The following is a 7,043-nucleotide window of genomic DNA, read 5'->3' on the forward strand; positions in this document are numbered from 1 at the left end:
CTACACAGATCCCGAAGCATGTACGGGATGATCTAGCCGAATTCAAAGGCTCACAAACGTCAAACTTGACCCAAAGGAGTTGGGCTTAGGCCTCAAGTTTCAAACTCAAGGCAAATACGGCAAAATGTCCTCAAAACCTGTGGCCCCGGTTTTCGCAAACCGGCAGGTTTTGAGAAATGAAGAAACTTTCCTTTAGGTGCGAAACCGGCAGGTTTTGGGAAACCTGTGGCCCCGGTTTTCGCTACCTGGTGACTTTGGAGTTCCTGGCTGGGCCAAAAACCGGCCGATTTCTACAAACCGGGGTGCCATGTTTTTGGTCCCAGCCCTTTCCTTTTGTTTCTTTTCTCTCCGTAGGTTTAAGGGGGAGGCTATATATATTAAATTAGCTTTTAGTAGTAAACTCTCCTTGGAATTATGTATTATTTTTCCTAGTATTAGAATTAGTACTTAGTTTATTCTCTAAATTGTTGCAAACACTTAATTTTATTTTTCAATCAAAAATCCAAGCTTTCATTATTCATTGTTCAATTCCTTAGGTATTATCTCTTACTTTTCTTTATTACTCTTATTCCAATTATGTTTTTATTGATCAATTTTATCTTAGTTATTTCAATTATGTGTGAGTAGTTTAATTTCTAGGGTTTTGGGAATCCATGAATTAATATAAAGGGATGATTGAATGATTGTTGATTGTTGGTATTAGCTGTTAATTCCTATTGATTGGTTTTATCTACTATGCAATTAGATTTGCGCAGGTGTAATTGTATTAGTTTGGCAATATCAAGTTAAGATTCGAAAGATGCAATTTGATGTTTAGGCCTGTTTCAATAGGTAGAATTGAAATTAATACGTAGCGAGAGCCCGTTAATTCTAAGTCTATGATTAGTATAGATTCGAGAGAACATGCTAGCCTAATTAATTGCTTTGTCGATTATTATTGATGGTTGATCATCCTGGATTGTTGTTCATTGGTGAACCTATGCCCTAGACCTTTTATTATCTGATTTATATCGTTGTAGATTATTATTTAAACCAAATCAATCTCTTGTCCGCAATAGTCTAGACTTTAGTTTTAGTAATAGAAAGAACGCCTGTTTCCGTGTGGATACGATCCCTACTTCCCTTGCTATCTTGTTAGTGGACTTAGGTTTATTTTTTATTAGGTTTTACGACTTTAGCCTGCGAAATTTTAGCGCCGTTGCCGAGGAAACGGTTTTATTTTATGTTATTAATTGTTTATTCAAGATTATTGTTTGTTACTTCTCAAGGAACCCCGTTCCTTGAGACCAGATCTCACACCTATTTGTAGTTTCTTTCTCTATGCTCAGGACCGTAGGTACTAGTAATATTACTCCATTCGATCCTGAGCCCGAAAGAACCTTTCGTGGACGAAGAAATTTCATTGCACAGTGTGGGAATTACTCTGATTCTGATCATAATATTGGCGGTCTTTTTCCTTCAGATACAGATTCAGTTTCAGAGATAGAGATGGGTGACGAAACACCACCACCACCTGAACCAAGGCTTACAGACTATTCTAAGCCAAGTCTGTCTGTGCTACCCAAGGCAATCATGCCTTCTATTGCAGCTGAGACCTTCAAGATTGAGCCTGCATTGATTAACATGATTGATAGACGCCAGTTTGGTGGGGAAGTGGGTGAAGACCTAAATCTTCACATTCAGTCCTTCATCCAATACTGCTCTACCATCAAGCAAAAGGAATTGACTCCGGAGCAGACTATGGAGATGCTTTTCCCGTTCTCTCTGAGTGGGAAGGCAAAGTTGTGGATCAATGGGTTGAATCGAGCAGCCATGAAAATTACTAACTGGGAGTTTTTGGCCCTTGCATTCTATGTGAAATATTTTCCACCTGAGAAGACAGCTCGTCTAAGGAGCCAGATAATTTCCATTACTCAACAAGCAGATGAGAGTTTGTTCGAGGTCTGGGAGAGATTCAAGGATTTGCAGAGAGAATGCCCACACCATGGTTTGAGTGACTGGTTCTTGATTCAAGGATTTTATACTGGTTTGGGTAATGAGTCTAGACTTATTCTGAATTCAGCCGCTAGTGGGAGATTCATGCAACTTGCTGTGACTAGAGCTATGGAGGTGATTGAGGAGATGGCCATTCATAATGCCCAGTATGGGAATCCTAGAGGCCTATCTAAAAAGGGTGGTAAGAATGACTTGAATTCCATAGAACAATTAACTGACCAATTGACTGCTTTATATTACAAGTTTGATAATATGCAAGCAGCAAATATTCAATCTGCCCAACCTGTTAGTGTAGCTGCAATGAATTCTCAAACTGTCAATGTCTGTGATAGTTGTTGGATGTCTGGTCATTATGCATAGGAATGTAGGAGCTCTATTGAACAATGTAACACATTCTAGTCCTACAAGCAGAATAATACGTACTCCAATTCTTACAATGAGGGGTATAAAAATAACCCCCTACTATCATACAGGAGTACTAATATTCAGAACCCCCATCAGATCCAACATCCACCACCACAACCATCATACAAACCACCACCACAAAAATCATACCAACCACGGAGTAGCTACAACCAACAGTCTAGTGAACCACCTGGGTTCCCTAGACAACACACATCACCCCCACCACCACAACCTCAACCTGCACAATCTGACCCTATGCTTGTAGAGATGAGAAATATGATGTTGCAGATGCAGAAGTCTCTGAGTGAAAAGGATGCTAAAATTGATGCTCTTACTGCCCATAATAAAATCATTGATACACAGTTGGCACAGATGGCTACTACTCTTGTAGGGAGACCCCCAGGTCAACTCCCTTCACATCATGAGAATAGGAAAACTACAAATGCTATTACATTGAGGAGTGGTAGAGGTTATGACGATCCTTGTATGCCCGTCGAGGTTGATTCTGAGGTGTCTGCTAGTGGTCTGGTTAGTGAGAAAACACCAAAGGTAATCATGGATGGTAAGGAAGCTGAGAAAGTAGTCTGTGAACAAGAGGTTGCAACTGAGGTTAAGAAGGGGACTGATATTCAAGTACCACCTATTGTACTCCCCTTCCCAAACCGGAAACTCAAGAATAAGCTTGACAAACAGTTTGGCAAATTCTTGGAAGTGGTCAAAAACTTGCAGGTAACGGTTCCTTTTACTGAATTGATTTTACAGGTTCCTGCACATGCTAAATTTATGAAAGATATTTTGACCAGGAAACGTGCTTTTTGTGAGGTAGAGACTGTAGCTTTTACTGAGGAATGTAGTGCTTATTTACAGAACAAGTCTACACCTAAACTTAAAGACCCCGTGAGTTTTTTCCTCCCATGTAACATTGGCACCGTTTTTATTAATAAGGCTTTATGTGATTTAGGTGCTAGTTTGTCTGTTATGCCTTTGTCTGTCTGTACTAAATTGAATATGGGTGAGCTTAAGGTTACTAATATCACTCTGCAAATGGCCGACCGTTCTGTCAAATACCCCTTAGGTGTTTTAGAGGACGTCCCTGTTAGAGTAGGTAAATTTTATATACCTGTAGACTTTGTAGTACTAGACATGCAAGAGGACTCCCAAATTCCCATTATCTTAGGTAGACCCTTCCTTCACACGGCAAGGGCGGTCATTGATGTAAAAAGTGGGAAATTGACTTTGTTTTTTGGGGATGATAAGGTGACTTTAAATCTGAATAGTGCCTTAAAGAGTCCCATGCGAGAGGAAGAACAATGCTATCGAATAGATGTAGTTGATTTTATTATGCGTGATAACGTCTCCCAAGTTCTCGAAAGGGATCCCTTGGAGGCAGTGCTTTGTTGTGAATATTCTGCAGGTGATAGCAGTTCTTGGAGTGCTGAAGTGGATGCTCTAGAGTTAGCTCTTGATGGTGGAGAGTCTGAACCCGAGGAGAGCACCAAATTGAGGAGGTTAGTTTGGCCAGCCTGTTCTGTAAAATAGGTAAAGAAGCCCGAACTTAAACCTCTTCCTGCTAATCTCAAATATGCATTTCTGGATGATAAACAACTTTTCCCTGTAATCGTCAGTACTGCACTTAATGCAGACCAGTTGTCCCAACTTCTTACTTTGTTGAAAAAGCACAAAAAGGCCATTGGGTACAGTATTGATGATTTAAAGGGTATTAGCCCTGATTTTTGCATGCATAGGATACATCTAGATGATAATCAAAAGCCATGCATTCAACCCCAGCGTCATTTGAACCCCATTATGCAAGATGTTGTGAAAGCTGAAGTTATGAAATTGCTTGATGCGGGTATTGTTTATGCTGTGTCTGATTCTAAGTGGGTGAGTCCTGTTCAGGTAGTGCCAAAGAAAGGGGGGACGATTGTGGTTAGGAATGAGAAAAATGAGTTGTTCCCAACTAGGGTAGTTACAGGTTGGCGCGTGTGCATTGATTATAGGCGTCTAAATGTTGCTACTAAAAAAGACCACTTTCCCCTTCCTTTTATTGATCAAATGTTAGAAAGGCTAGCCTGTCACAAGTTTTTCTGTTATCTGGATGGTTATTCTGATTTTTTCCGAATTCCCATACATCCAGACGACCAGGAAAAGATCACTTACACCTGTCCCTATGGTACTTTTGCATATCGTAGGATGCCCTTTGGTCTGTGTAATGCACCCGCTACATTTGAACATTGCATGATGAGCATCTTTTCTGAGTTTATTGAGTCTATCATGAAAGTGTTTATGGATGATTTTAGTGTCTATGGTACTTCTTTTTATTCCTGTTTGGTTAATTTGACTAAAGTCTTGAAAAGGTGTGAAGAGTGTAACCTGGTCTTAAATTGGGAAAAGTGTCATTTCATGGTTACTGAAGGGGTGGTCTTGGGGCATTTAATATCTGATAAGGGCATCCAGGTGGATCGATCTACGGTCCAAGTGATTGAACAATTTCCCCCTCCAGTTAACGTGAAGGGTGTTAGAAGTTTTCTTGGTCATGCGGGGTTTTTTTCGCCGCTTTATCAAGGATTTTTCTAAGATTGTTAAACCACTGACCTAGCTCCTCCTCAAGGATGCCCCATTTGTGTTTACTGGTGCTTGTCTTGAGGCCTTTGACAGGATTAAACAGGCACTAATTTCGGCTCCTATCATCCGTTCTCCCGAATGGGATCTTATGTTCGAGATAATGTGTGATGTAAGTGACTACGCAGTTGGGGCAGTTTTGGGTCAGAGAAAAGAGAAGGTTTTGCATGCCATTTACTATGCTAGTAAGACCTTAGATGAAGCTCAAGTTAATTATGCTACTACTGAGAAAGAGCTTCTAGCCACAGTCTATGCCTTGGACAAATTTCGCACTTATCTGATTGGGTCCAAGGTGATAGTCTATACTAACCATGCGGCCTTTAAGTATCTTCTCTCTAAAAAGGAAGCCAAGCCTAGGCTTATTCGATGGATACTAGTGCTACAGGAGTTTGATCTAGAGATTCACGACAAGAAAGGGGTTGAGAATGTGGTTACAGACCACTTGTCTAGATTGAGATATGATGATGGTACAGTGTCTACACCGATCGATGATTCATTTCCGGATGATCACTTACTTGCACTTGCCAGTCTGTCACCATGGTTCGGAGACTATGCGAACTACATTGTAGAGGGTATTCTTTCGTCCGATCTTACATATCAACAGAAGAAGAAGTTCCTACACGATGTGCGGTTCTACTTTTGGGATGATCCTTATTTGTTCCGGGAAACTGCTGAAGGATTGTGCAAGCGATGTATTCCATAATGGGAAGTCTACGGTATTATCAGGAGGTGTCATTCTTCACCTTATGGTGGTCACCATGGACCTTCAAAGTGTAGGGGAATACAGTTAAACATAATAACATGTGCGGAACAATCCCCAAAGCCAGGAAACATGTATAAAGCACAGATTAAGCAAACTTACATTCGAAGCATGTTTTCCACAATAATCTGTCAACGAACACGAACAAAGAACTCCACTTGTCGTTCCTATACTTGGTTCACCGACACGTTCAGATCCGTCTTGATTATCGTAGCTTAGACAATTGATCAAGATACTTTGCCTTTTGGGATGAACACACTATGGAGGCACAGAGAGAATTAGGGTTCTCTGTTTTCTCCTAGGGTTGTGTGTATTGTGTTATGATTGTGCTAAGTTGGAAAATAGGTTGTAAGGTTATTTACATAACCTTACTAACCGACCAAGGCAAGAGGCAAGGCCGGCTAGCAAGCCCGCAAGCCAAACACACGGACACGCACAGCCAGTGGGCCGTGGGCCGCGCTGCTGCTGTGTCGTGGTCTCGGCCCACATGCACGCGCACAGCTCCGCGCCACAAGGGCCTCGCTGCTTCTGCGTTTGCTTTGCTTGCTCGCCTAGTCGTATGCGCGCCCATGGGCCTCGAGTGCTTCGTGCACTAGGCTCGTGGACCGCTCCTCGTATTCGCGATTAAATATATTTCCGATATATTATTTATCGTTTCGTATACGACGAATCACCGTCATACGATACGATTTATTCGTCTCGCCTAGCTTACGAATATTCGCGATACGATATACGATTCCGACGCAAGGTCGTATCGTATAATACGTTTCCAACTTAAATCCCGAAAAGCTATTAAATGAATTTCCGATTCATTTAATCCGGTGATCTGTTACGTGTCATTGGTGTGACCTTGTAGGTTCAGTCAAGAGTAAGTTGTGAGTTCAATATCCATTAGAACTCACTGATCGGAAGCATTGCTCCAGCTAGCTGTTCCGATCACTTGATCTCACTGAATTAATTGTTCGCAATTAATCTGAACCTTGCTATTAGACTTAATGCACCTTGGGTGAAGGACATATTTCCTTCAATCTCCCACTTGTCATTCAGACAAGTGTGCATCCACATTCCTTTGTCACTTAGTGTTACTTACTGAACATAAGGTAAGATCCAAGCCATCCTTATTAGGTCCAGAAGTGTTTCTCGGATTACAGAGTTCAACTGTCAAACTTTTGCAGAAGGTTAAGCCTAACCATTCTGAGCACGGCCATGCCCAATAACTGCTTTTATAGCCTCCTTTTACGGTGCGACGTTTAGCTAGTAT

At 41.3% G+C, this 7,043-nt stretch overlaps 1 non-coding gene across 1 annotated transcript; it reads right to left on the reverse strand.

The window, feature by feature from the left end:
* Window positions 1-1,884: 1,884 nt before the first annotated feature.
* On the reverse strand, window positions 1,885-1,991 carry LOC130460275 (small nucleolar RNA R71). Its single transcript, XR_008920197.1, has one exon. It is a non-coding gene; the product is annotated as a small nucleolar RNA R71 (small nucleolar RNA).
* Window positions 1,992-7,043: the final 5,052 nt, after the last annotated feature.

This window comes from Spinacia oleracea, chromosome 4 (assembly GCF_020520425.1).
Source record: "Spinacia oleracea cultivar Varoflay chromosome 4, BTI_SOV_V1, whole genome shotgun sequence".
In the NCBI taxonomy this organism is placed as follows: Eukaryota; Viridiplantae; Streptophyta; class Magnoliopsida; order Caryophyllales; family Amaranthaceae; genus Spinacia; species Spinacia oleracea.